General features: G+C 35.9%; 2 protein-coding genes and 1 long non-coding RNA gene across 3 annotated transcripts in view; 1 reads left to right on the forward strand and 2 right to left on the reverse strand.

Annotated features, from left to right (window-relative positions):
- LOC127832060 (uncharacterized) overlaps window positions 1–9,357 on the reverse strand; it is a 194,152-nt gene that overhangs the window by 100,952 nt on the left and 83,843 nt on the right. The gene's annotated exons all lie outside the window — the stretch shown is intronic.
- LOC127832059 (triosephosphate isomerase-like) overlaps window positions 1–9,357 on the forward strand; it is a 199,547-nt gene that overhangs the window by 90,754 nt on the left and 99,436 nt on the right. The gene's annotated exons all lie outside the window — the stretch shown is intronic.
- LOC127832066 (uncharacterized) lies at window positions 3,483–7,420 on the reverse strand. The gene is made up of 2 exons (XR_008026660.1): window positions 5,803–7,420; window positions 3,483–5,657 (listed from the first exon to the last, which is right to left on the reverse strand). It is a non-coding gene; the product is annotated as an uncharacterized LOC127832066 (long non-coding RNA).

The following is a 9,357-nucleotide window of genomic DNA, read 5'->3' on the forward strand; positions in this document are numbered from 1 at the left end:
AAGAACAAAATACCCTGTTAATTATGAAGTCCGACATGCTATTAAGACCAAGCTGAAAGTAGCGGAACTTTACTGTAGTTTTATGTGCCTTCGTGGAAAATGATCCAGTCATCGATATTCGGTCCACTTCCTCATGTCCAACAGAAAGATATTCATTTCGTGCTTTGAACTATTCTGAAGATTTTAGTCATAGTTATGTCATAAATATCGAATAGGGACTTGTAAAACCAGTTCTTTAACTTGCATTATTGCTTCGCAAGAATGGACCTGTAAAAATGCTTTCAAATTAGTTAAAAGGAAGGTATTTTGAAAAAAAATCTGATTTTGTCTTATAAACAAAAAAAAAAACATTGAATGTGATACATAACCCATCACAGTATCCAATAACAGACGGACGAAAAGATTTGAGTATAGCCTATACCACTTGCGACTGGGTATAATACATAAGAACCTCCAATAACTAAAGGCAGTGGCTAGTCGTACAGTCCCGTACGGCTAGACAAGAGGCTAACCGTACGGCCCCGTACGGCTAGACAATAGGCTAGCCTTACGGCGCTGTACGTATTATAGCCTTTCCTATTGAGATTGTCTAGCCGTACGGCTTATAAAGTATAGAATTGTCATTTAGTGCTGTTAATCAGTAATATGCAGCAAAGACAAATAAGCGCCCGAGCCGATTGTGACGAAGATATTTCGTACATATTTTCCTAAAATAAGGCTAGTATTCCACCAATCCGCATCCGTATCCGCGTCAGTATCCGCAAAATCGTTATACGGACGCTATATTCCATTTATCCGCAAACGGATGCGGACGAGATACGGACGGCATTTAGCACGATGAGAGTAGCTGTCATCTAAAAAATAAACTGAAAATCTATCGAATTCGTGAAAAAATACCCGGAATTATACAACCAACGCAGTTCTGCATATCGTGACTCTGATTATACTTTAAAGTTTAAATGTATGGAAAATCATAGCCAAGGCACTAAAAGAAGATGTTTCAGGTATTTACCATTTGTATCCTTTTACGGACAGAACGATGATTTGTACCTTATATCTACTTAAATTCACGCTTAGCAGCTTGTCCTTCATTATAATTATCTCAATAATTATAATTTTTAGTTTTATCCATATACAAAAATAAAGATACGTTCGACGTATGCGGATAAATGGAATATAGCGTCCGTATATTTTGCGGATACGGATACATTTACAGATAGATGGAATAGTAGCCCAAGAATGCTCACTTGAGCGTTCTATTGCGGACGCCTATTCGCGTGCGGATACGGATGAATGGAATAAGTGCAGTGCATTTCTACTTGTTTTATTTTTTGCGGATGCGGATATGCGGTTGCGGACAGATGGAATAGTAGCCTATAACTGAAGCATTCGTATTTTAGTTAGTGTTCGTGTGGCGAATAAATGGTTGCAGGAATTTATCAAAGCGCTGACGTCACTGTAGGTGTTCGTTGTTGTATAAGTTTAGACGCAACTCAGTTTAAAAAATTATGTTATAGCTTTTTATATTGCAAGTTTTGAATGGACACAATCCATTCAAAATTATAAAGAGTGTGTCTTAAAGCACAGGTTCAGATGTTTTTTTTTTAAATCATTAATAAAAAATAAATTTTTAGCTTCGTTTTGGGAAAACAGGGCTAAATGCTTATGCATAAATTGTCATCCCAGTACAAGAGACCCTTTAAACATTATAAAATAAGACATGTCGTCCTTGTTTAGCGTGTTTGCATTGCACAAGCTTATCAGTATGCACAGGCTTATCTTATTTGACATGCATTAAGCCCTGTTTTCTCTGAAAGCAGCCAGTATGTGCAGATTTTCAATGATAAACACTAGACTGGCCAATATCGTCTTACAAGCTGTTAAACTCTATTACTCATATACACCAACTGCAGTGCACCAGTGAGTGGTGGACTATAAACAGGCAAATGTGGTGGTTATCTTTCCTAGCAGACGCTAGTAGAATGTGTAGTCTGCTGCAACGGACAGTGGTTGTCTTTCCATGTCATAATTAAAGGGATCTTTTCACGGTTTGGTAAATTGACAAAATTGAAAATAGTTGTTTCAGATTCGCAAATTTTCGTTTTAGTTATGATATTTGTGAGGAATCAGTATTACTGAACATTAACCATGGTCTAATATAGCCATTATATGCATCTTTTCACGATTTAAAAACCTAAAAATTATAGAGCGTTGCAACGCGAAACGATTGAATAATTTGGAGAGTTCTGTTGTTATCGTTTAAATTTGTGAAACTACGAAGATTGCTTATATCAGGTATAGAATACACCTCTCATGTATGCTTGGCAGGATAGCTCATTAGGCTAAAGCGTTTTTTACTCCAGGATTCCGGGGGTCACTGGTTCGAGCCCTTGTACGGGCTACTTTTTTTCCATTTTTAAATTTTATTTTTGATTTTTTTTCTGGAGCGTTAAAAATCCAATGTTTACATTCATCAATATAAAGCATCTAATGACAAACTTCAAAACATGTCAAATCTGTGAAAAGGCCCCTTTAAGGCTTCTACGCACATACCGATTTGCAAAAACATTAGCGTTAGCTGACGCTCACACTAAAAATGAACCGTTAAACTAAATTTAGATTCACATCGTACATGCACGATTTACATGCTGGCGAATTCGACTGTACATACATTTTCGATTTCAGAATTTAATATCTGGCTTATTTTGCATATATCGACACATGTTCTTCTTAACTTTTATTTAAGTTTATGTTCAAATATATGTTTAATAAGTTGTTTTTTTTTATACACATTTTATGTAAATTAATAAATATTTGAAAAAATCGTATAATCTCGCTTTAAAAATTCGTCATCTTTCACGGCTTCCTTTCATGTCATACGGTTGCTTATTTGATTCATTAATTAGTCGACGTTCCTAAGGCGTGAAAAACCTGTATTAAAGAGTTGCGGCATCGATATTTTGAAATTTAATGACGACAGCCGTCAAAGTTACGTTCTAGAAATTGACTTACACACACATAATTTAAATCGGTTTCTAATTTGATTCTTTAATAAGACGACTTTCCTATGTAAGGAGTGAAAACTGTTTTAATTAGTTGCGGCATCGATATTATGAAATTCAATGACGGCCAAGGTACTTCTCAGAAATGGAGTCACACAAATAATTTAATTGTCGTTCAGACAATGGATAAATATATGGTTTCATACAGGCAATTTATCAGTTCACTGAAAATGGTTGTCTTTAACTTAGACAATATCCATAGGAAAGGCTATACGTACAGAGCCGTACGGCAAACCTATTGTCTACCCGTACGGGGCCGTGCGGCTAGCCTCTTGTCTAGCCGTACGACTAGCCACTGTAAAATGTATAGTTATTTCATTTTCATTTTACAAATGTCTCTAAAAATATATTTAAATTTTCTCTATCATGGAAGTGTCATTTATTCATACAACACATGACAAATTATAACAACAATATATGTTAAAATTATCTGACCCTTGTCAGACGTTTTATTATGAAACTAATAAATGATATGCATGATTGTCAGATTGTGAAATGCTCAATTCAAGTATTATATAAGAGATAAATGGTGACGGACCCATGACAAACAAATAATTGGAGATAGTAGTAACAATCCATCATAAGTTGCAGTACGAACTAAATGATTATCATGAAAATAAAAACTGATTTAACAAGCAAATTCGTTGAATTGATATCCCCCGCCATTATACTTCTGGATACAAGTTATGGCTCTAGACACACAAAAAAAGCATTTTTTTCAAATACAAAGGGTCATAACTCCGCTATTAATCAAGGATGTACAATGCCATTTGGCGTGCATCATCCTCTTATCCATATATATATACTCGTACCAAGTTTCAATGAAATCTGCTTAAGCACTTCCAAGATATGGTTCCGGACACAAAAGTGCCAGACGGAAAGACGGACAATGCCAAATTAATATCCCTCCGCTGTTGGCGGGGGATCACAAAAATTAAGCAAAATTAATTACATACACAACAAGATGCGTTTGTGAAACCCAATGTCCCCGTATATAACGTTTGACCTTGAAGGATGACCTTGACCCTTCACCACTCAAAATGTGCAGCTCCATGAGATACACATGCATGTCAAATATAAAATTGCTAGCTTCAATATTGCAGAAGTAACATAACATGAGCAATTTTGACCCATATATTTGACCTTGAAGGATGTCCTTGACCTTTCACCACTCAAAATGTGCAGCTCTATGAGATACATATGCATGCCAAATATCAAGTTGCTATCTTCAATAGTGCAAACGTATTCATAAAATAAGCGATTTGGGCCACATATATTTAACCTCTGACCTTGAAGGATGACTTTGACCTTTCAACACTCAAAATTTGCAGCTCCATGAGATACACATGCATGCCAAATTTCAAGTTGCTATCTTCAATATTGCAAAAGTATTAATAAAATAAGCGATTTGGGCCACATATATTTGACCTCTGACCTTGAAGGATGACCTTGACCTTTCACCACTCAAAATGTGCAGCTCAATGAGATACACATGCTTGGCAAATATCAAGTTGCTATCTTCAATATTGCAAAAGAATTCATAAAATGAGCGATTTTGGCCACATATATTTGACCTCTGACCTTGAAGGATGACCTTGACCTTTCACCAATGATAATGTGCAGCTTCAGGAGATGCATTTGCATGCCAAATATCAAGTTGCTACTTTCAATATTGCAAAATGTTAAAGTTGGCATAAACAGACCAACCAACCAATCAACAGACCGACAGAGCAAAAACAACATGTCCCCCACTACTATAGTGGGGGACATAAAAATAGACTGATCCTACAAGCAAACCCCATATTTACACAGAACAATGTCTGAATTGACATAAATTTGGACAAAAAACATGCATTTTCCTGGATTTGAAGCACAGACCTTTTGATTGCAAACAACAGTCTTACTTACTAAGACATTTCTGAAAATTACACGTTGCCAGCAAAGTACATTTTTAAATCAGATATGCAATGTCATGTCCTTACCAAATTGTACTAGAGCTGTTTTCACTTCGAGTTTGCAAACAGCCTTAAAATATAAACTAAACACTAGAAAAGAATCTTTAACAAGGGCTGTTTGTAAAACAAGCATGCCCCCCATATGGGCTGTCCGTTGTAGTGGCAGCCATTGTGTGAATACGTTTTTTGTCACTGTGACCTTGACCTTTGACCTAGTGACCTGAAAATCAATAGGGGTCATCTGTGAGTCACGATCAATGTACCTATGAAGTGTCATGATCCTAGGCAAAAGCGTTCTTGAGTTATCATCCGAAAATCATTTTACTATTTCGGGTCACCGTGACCTTGACCTTGTGACCTCAAAATCAATAAGGGTCATCTGTGAGTCATGATCAATCTACCTGTGAAGTTTCATGATCCTAGGCATATGCGTTCTTGAGTTATCATCTGAAAACCATTTTACTATTTCGGGTCACCGTGACCTTGACCTTTGACCTAGTGACCTCAAAATCAATAGGGGTCATCTGCAAGTCATGATCAATCTAGCCATGAAGTTTCATGATCCTAGGCGTATGAATTTTTGAGTTATCATCCGGAAACCATTTTACTATTTTGGGTCACCGTGACCTTGACCTTTGACCTCAAAATCAATAGGGGTCATCTGCGAGTCATGATCAATCTACCCATGAAGTTTCATGATCCTAGGCGTATGCGTTCTTGAGTTATCATTCAAAAACCATTTTACTATTTTGGGTCACCGTGACCTTGACCTTTGACCTAGTGACCTCAAAATCAATAGGGGTCATCTGCGAGTCATGATCAATGTACCTATGGAGTTTCATGATCCTAGGCCCAAGCGTTCTTGAGTTATCGTCTGACAACCACCTGGTGGACGGACCGACAAACTGACATACCGACAGACCGACCGACATGAGCAAAGCAATATACCCCCTCTTCTTCGAAGGGGGGCATAATGAGATAAAAGTGAACTTACAAAATCAAAGTCTTTCATTTTGAAAACCAATAGACAGAATTATAACATATAAAAAGTATACAATCTTCAGTACACTGATCAACAAATTAAAACATTTTAAATCATACAATTTGCATAAAATTCAAAGCTTGATATCTCAAAAACTTATCCACAATATTGAAAGATATTAAGAATCTTACAATCTGCATCATAACTAAAGCTCAATATCTTATAAAACTGATTGACTAAACTGCAACATTTTACAATTATTTAATCTACAAAAAATGAAAAACTTCATATTTCAAAATTCAACCGACAGCATTGACACATATTTAGAATCATACAAAGTTAAAGCTTCAAATGTCAACTTGAAATGAGTCCAAAGTACACGGACTTTAGTGAAACACTGGTAAGGGACTAAAAAGGCAGTTAACAACAAGAGCTGTGTTCGTAAAACACAATCCCCCTTACTGCGCCGCTTTGAAGCCATATATTCGACCTATGACATTGAATTATGACCTTGACCTTTCACCACTCAAAATGTGCAGCTCCATGAGATACACATGCTTGCCAAATATGAAGTTGCTATCTTCAATATTGCAAAAGTATTCATAAAATGAGCGATTTTGGCCACATATATTTGACCTCTGACCTTGACCTTTCAGAAAATTAAAATGTGCAGCTCTATGAGATACATATGCATGCCAAATATCAAGTTGCTATCTTCAATATTGCAAAAGTTATTGCAAATGTTAAAGTTGGCGTAAACAGATCAACCAACCAACCAACAGACAGGACAAAAACAATATGTCCCCCACTACTATAGTGAGGGACATAAAAATAGACTGAACCTTCAAGCAAACCCCAAATTTACATAGAACAATGTCTGAATCGCCATAAATTTGGACAAAAAACATGCATTACCCTGTATTTGAAGCACAGACCTTTTGATTGCAAACAACAGTCTTACTAAGACATTTCAGAAAATTACACGTTGCCAGCAAAGTACATTTTAAAATCAGATATGCAATGTCATGTCCTTACCAAATTGTAATAGAACTGTTTTCACTTCGAGTTTGCAAACAGCCTTAAAATATAAACTAAACACTAGAAAAGAATCTTTCAGGAGATAAAAGTGCACTTACAAATCAAAGTCTTTCATTTTGAAAACCAATAGACAGAATTAAAACATAAAAATTATGCAATCTTCATTACACTGATCAACACCATTAAAACATTTTAAAATCATACAATTTGCATAAAACTCAAAGCTTGATATCTCAAAAACTTATCCACAATATTGAAAGATATTAAGAATCTTACAATCTGCATCATATTTAAAGCTCAATATCTTATAAAACTGATTGACGAAACTGCAACATTTTACAAATTATTTAATCTACAAAAAATGTAAAACTTCATATTTCAAAATTCAAACTGACAGCATTGACACATATTTAGAATCATACAAAGTTAAAGCTTCAAATGTCAACGTGAAAAACACATCCAAGATATCATTTAAACTAATATACTGACAAAGTTTCAAGAAGATTCATAAGTCCATATAAGGAAAAATGCCCCGCCCACTGGTGGCCATGTTTTTCTTAGCAACTGGAACCAATTTCAAACTTGTCCAAATATCATTGGGACAAATCTTCTGACAAAGTGTCATGATGATCGTACAATAAATATGGCTTCTAGAGTTTTAACAGGGTTTTACTTTAGCCATATAAGGAAAAATGCCACGCCCCCTTAGTGGCCATGTTTTTCCACCAACTAGAACCATTTTTGAACTCATCCAAGATATCATTAGGACAAATCATCTGACCAAGTTTCATAATAATCGGAAAATAAATGTGGCCTACAGAGTGTTTACAATGTTTTAGTAAAGCATGATACATAACCATATTAGGAAAAATGCCCCGCCCCCTGGTGGCCATGTTTTTTAAGCAAACGAAACTATTTTTGAACTAATCCAAGATATCATTAGGACAAATCTTCTGACCAAGTTTCATGAAGATAAGAAAATAAATGTGGCCTATAGAGTGTTAACAAAGTTTTACTATAGCCATATAAGGTAAAATGCCCCACCCCCTGGCGGACATGTTTTTCAACCAACCAGCATCATTTTTTAACTTGTCTACGATATTTTTTGGGATGAATATTCTGACCAAGTTTCATGAAGATCGGAAAATAAATGTGGCCTCAAGAGTGTTAACAAGATTTTACTATAGCCATATATAGCCATATAAGGAAAAATGCCCCGCCCTTTGGCAGCCATGTTTTTCAAGCAACGTAACCATTTTCAGCTCGTCTAAGATATCATTGAGACCAAACTTCTGACCAAATTTCATGAAGAATGGACAATAAATGTGGCCTCTAGAGTGTTAGCAATGTTTAACTAAAGACATAAGGGAAAACTCCCCGCCCCTTGGCGGCCATGTTTTTTCACTGATCTGGACCATTTCAAACTCGTCCAAATATAAATAAAACCAATGTTTTGACCAAGTTTCATGATGATTAGGCAAACATTTTGACTTCTAAAGTGTTCACAAGGTTTCTCTATAGCCATATAAGGAAAACTGCCCCGCCCCTGGCGGCCATGTTTTTCAACGGACCGGAACCAATTTTTAACTAAACCAAAATATCATTTAGACAAACATTTTGACAAAGTTACATGAAGATTGGACTTCTACAGTGTTCACAAGTTTTTTGTTGTTTTTTTGACCTAGTGACCTAATTTTTGACCCAGCATGACCCAGTTTCGAACTCAGTCGAGGTATCAATGTGACAAATGTTCTGCAAAATTTCATGAAGATCAGACAATAAATGTGGCATCTAGAGTGTTCACAAGGCAAAATGTTGACGACATACAACGCACAACGGACAAAAGGCAATCACAAAAGCTCACCATGAGCATGTTGCACTCAGGTGAGCTCAAAAGTTATGGCCAATTTTAAAGTTTTCAGACGGACGGACAGAAGCAATATATTTAACATTTAACCTTGAAGGATTACCTTGACCTTCACTTTTCACCACTCAATATGTGCAGCTTCACAAGATGCACATGCATGCCAACTGGAGCTTTGTCACAGACGTGACATATACCCCCACATAACGCATTGACACAGACTATTTTGTATGCTGTCTTCACAAACAAGATAATACAATTTATGGCGATTTTTTAAGAATCATTATGCCATTATCATTTATAGCCATTTTGACCTTTGAACTCTTGAATTGTTTCACATGACAAGCCTTCCAATGACTTTGAACAAAATTGATGTACAGAGTCATCTTTTAAAATCTTACAATGAAGACATATTTATGGCCCCAGACAGATAATTTTATTGCAATTTTTGACCTT

The sequence above is a fragment of the Dreissena polymorpha genome, chromosome 5, assembly GCF_020536995.1.
Source record: "Dreissena polymorpha isolate Duluth1 chromosome 5, UMN_Dpol_1.0, whole genome shotgun sequence".
NCBI lineage: Eukaryota > Metazoa > Mollusca > Bivalvia > Myida > Dreissenidae > Dreissena > Dreissena polymorpha.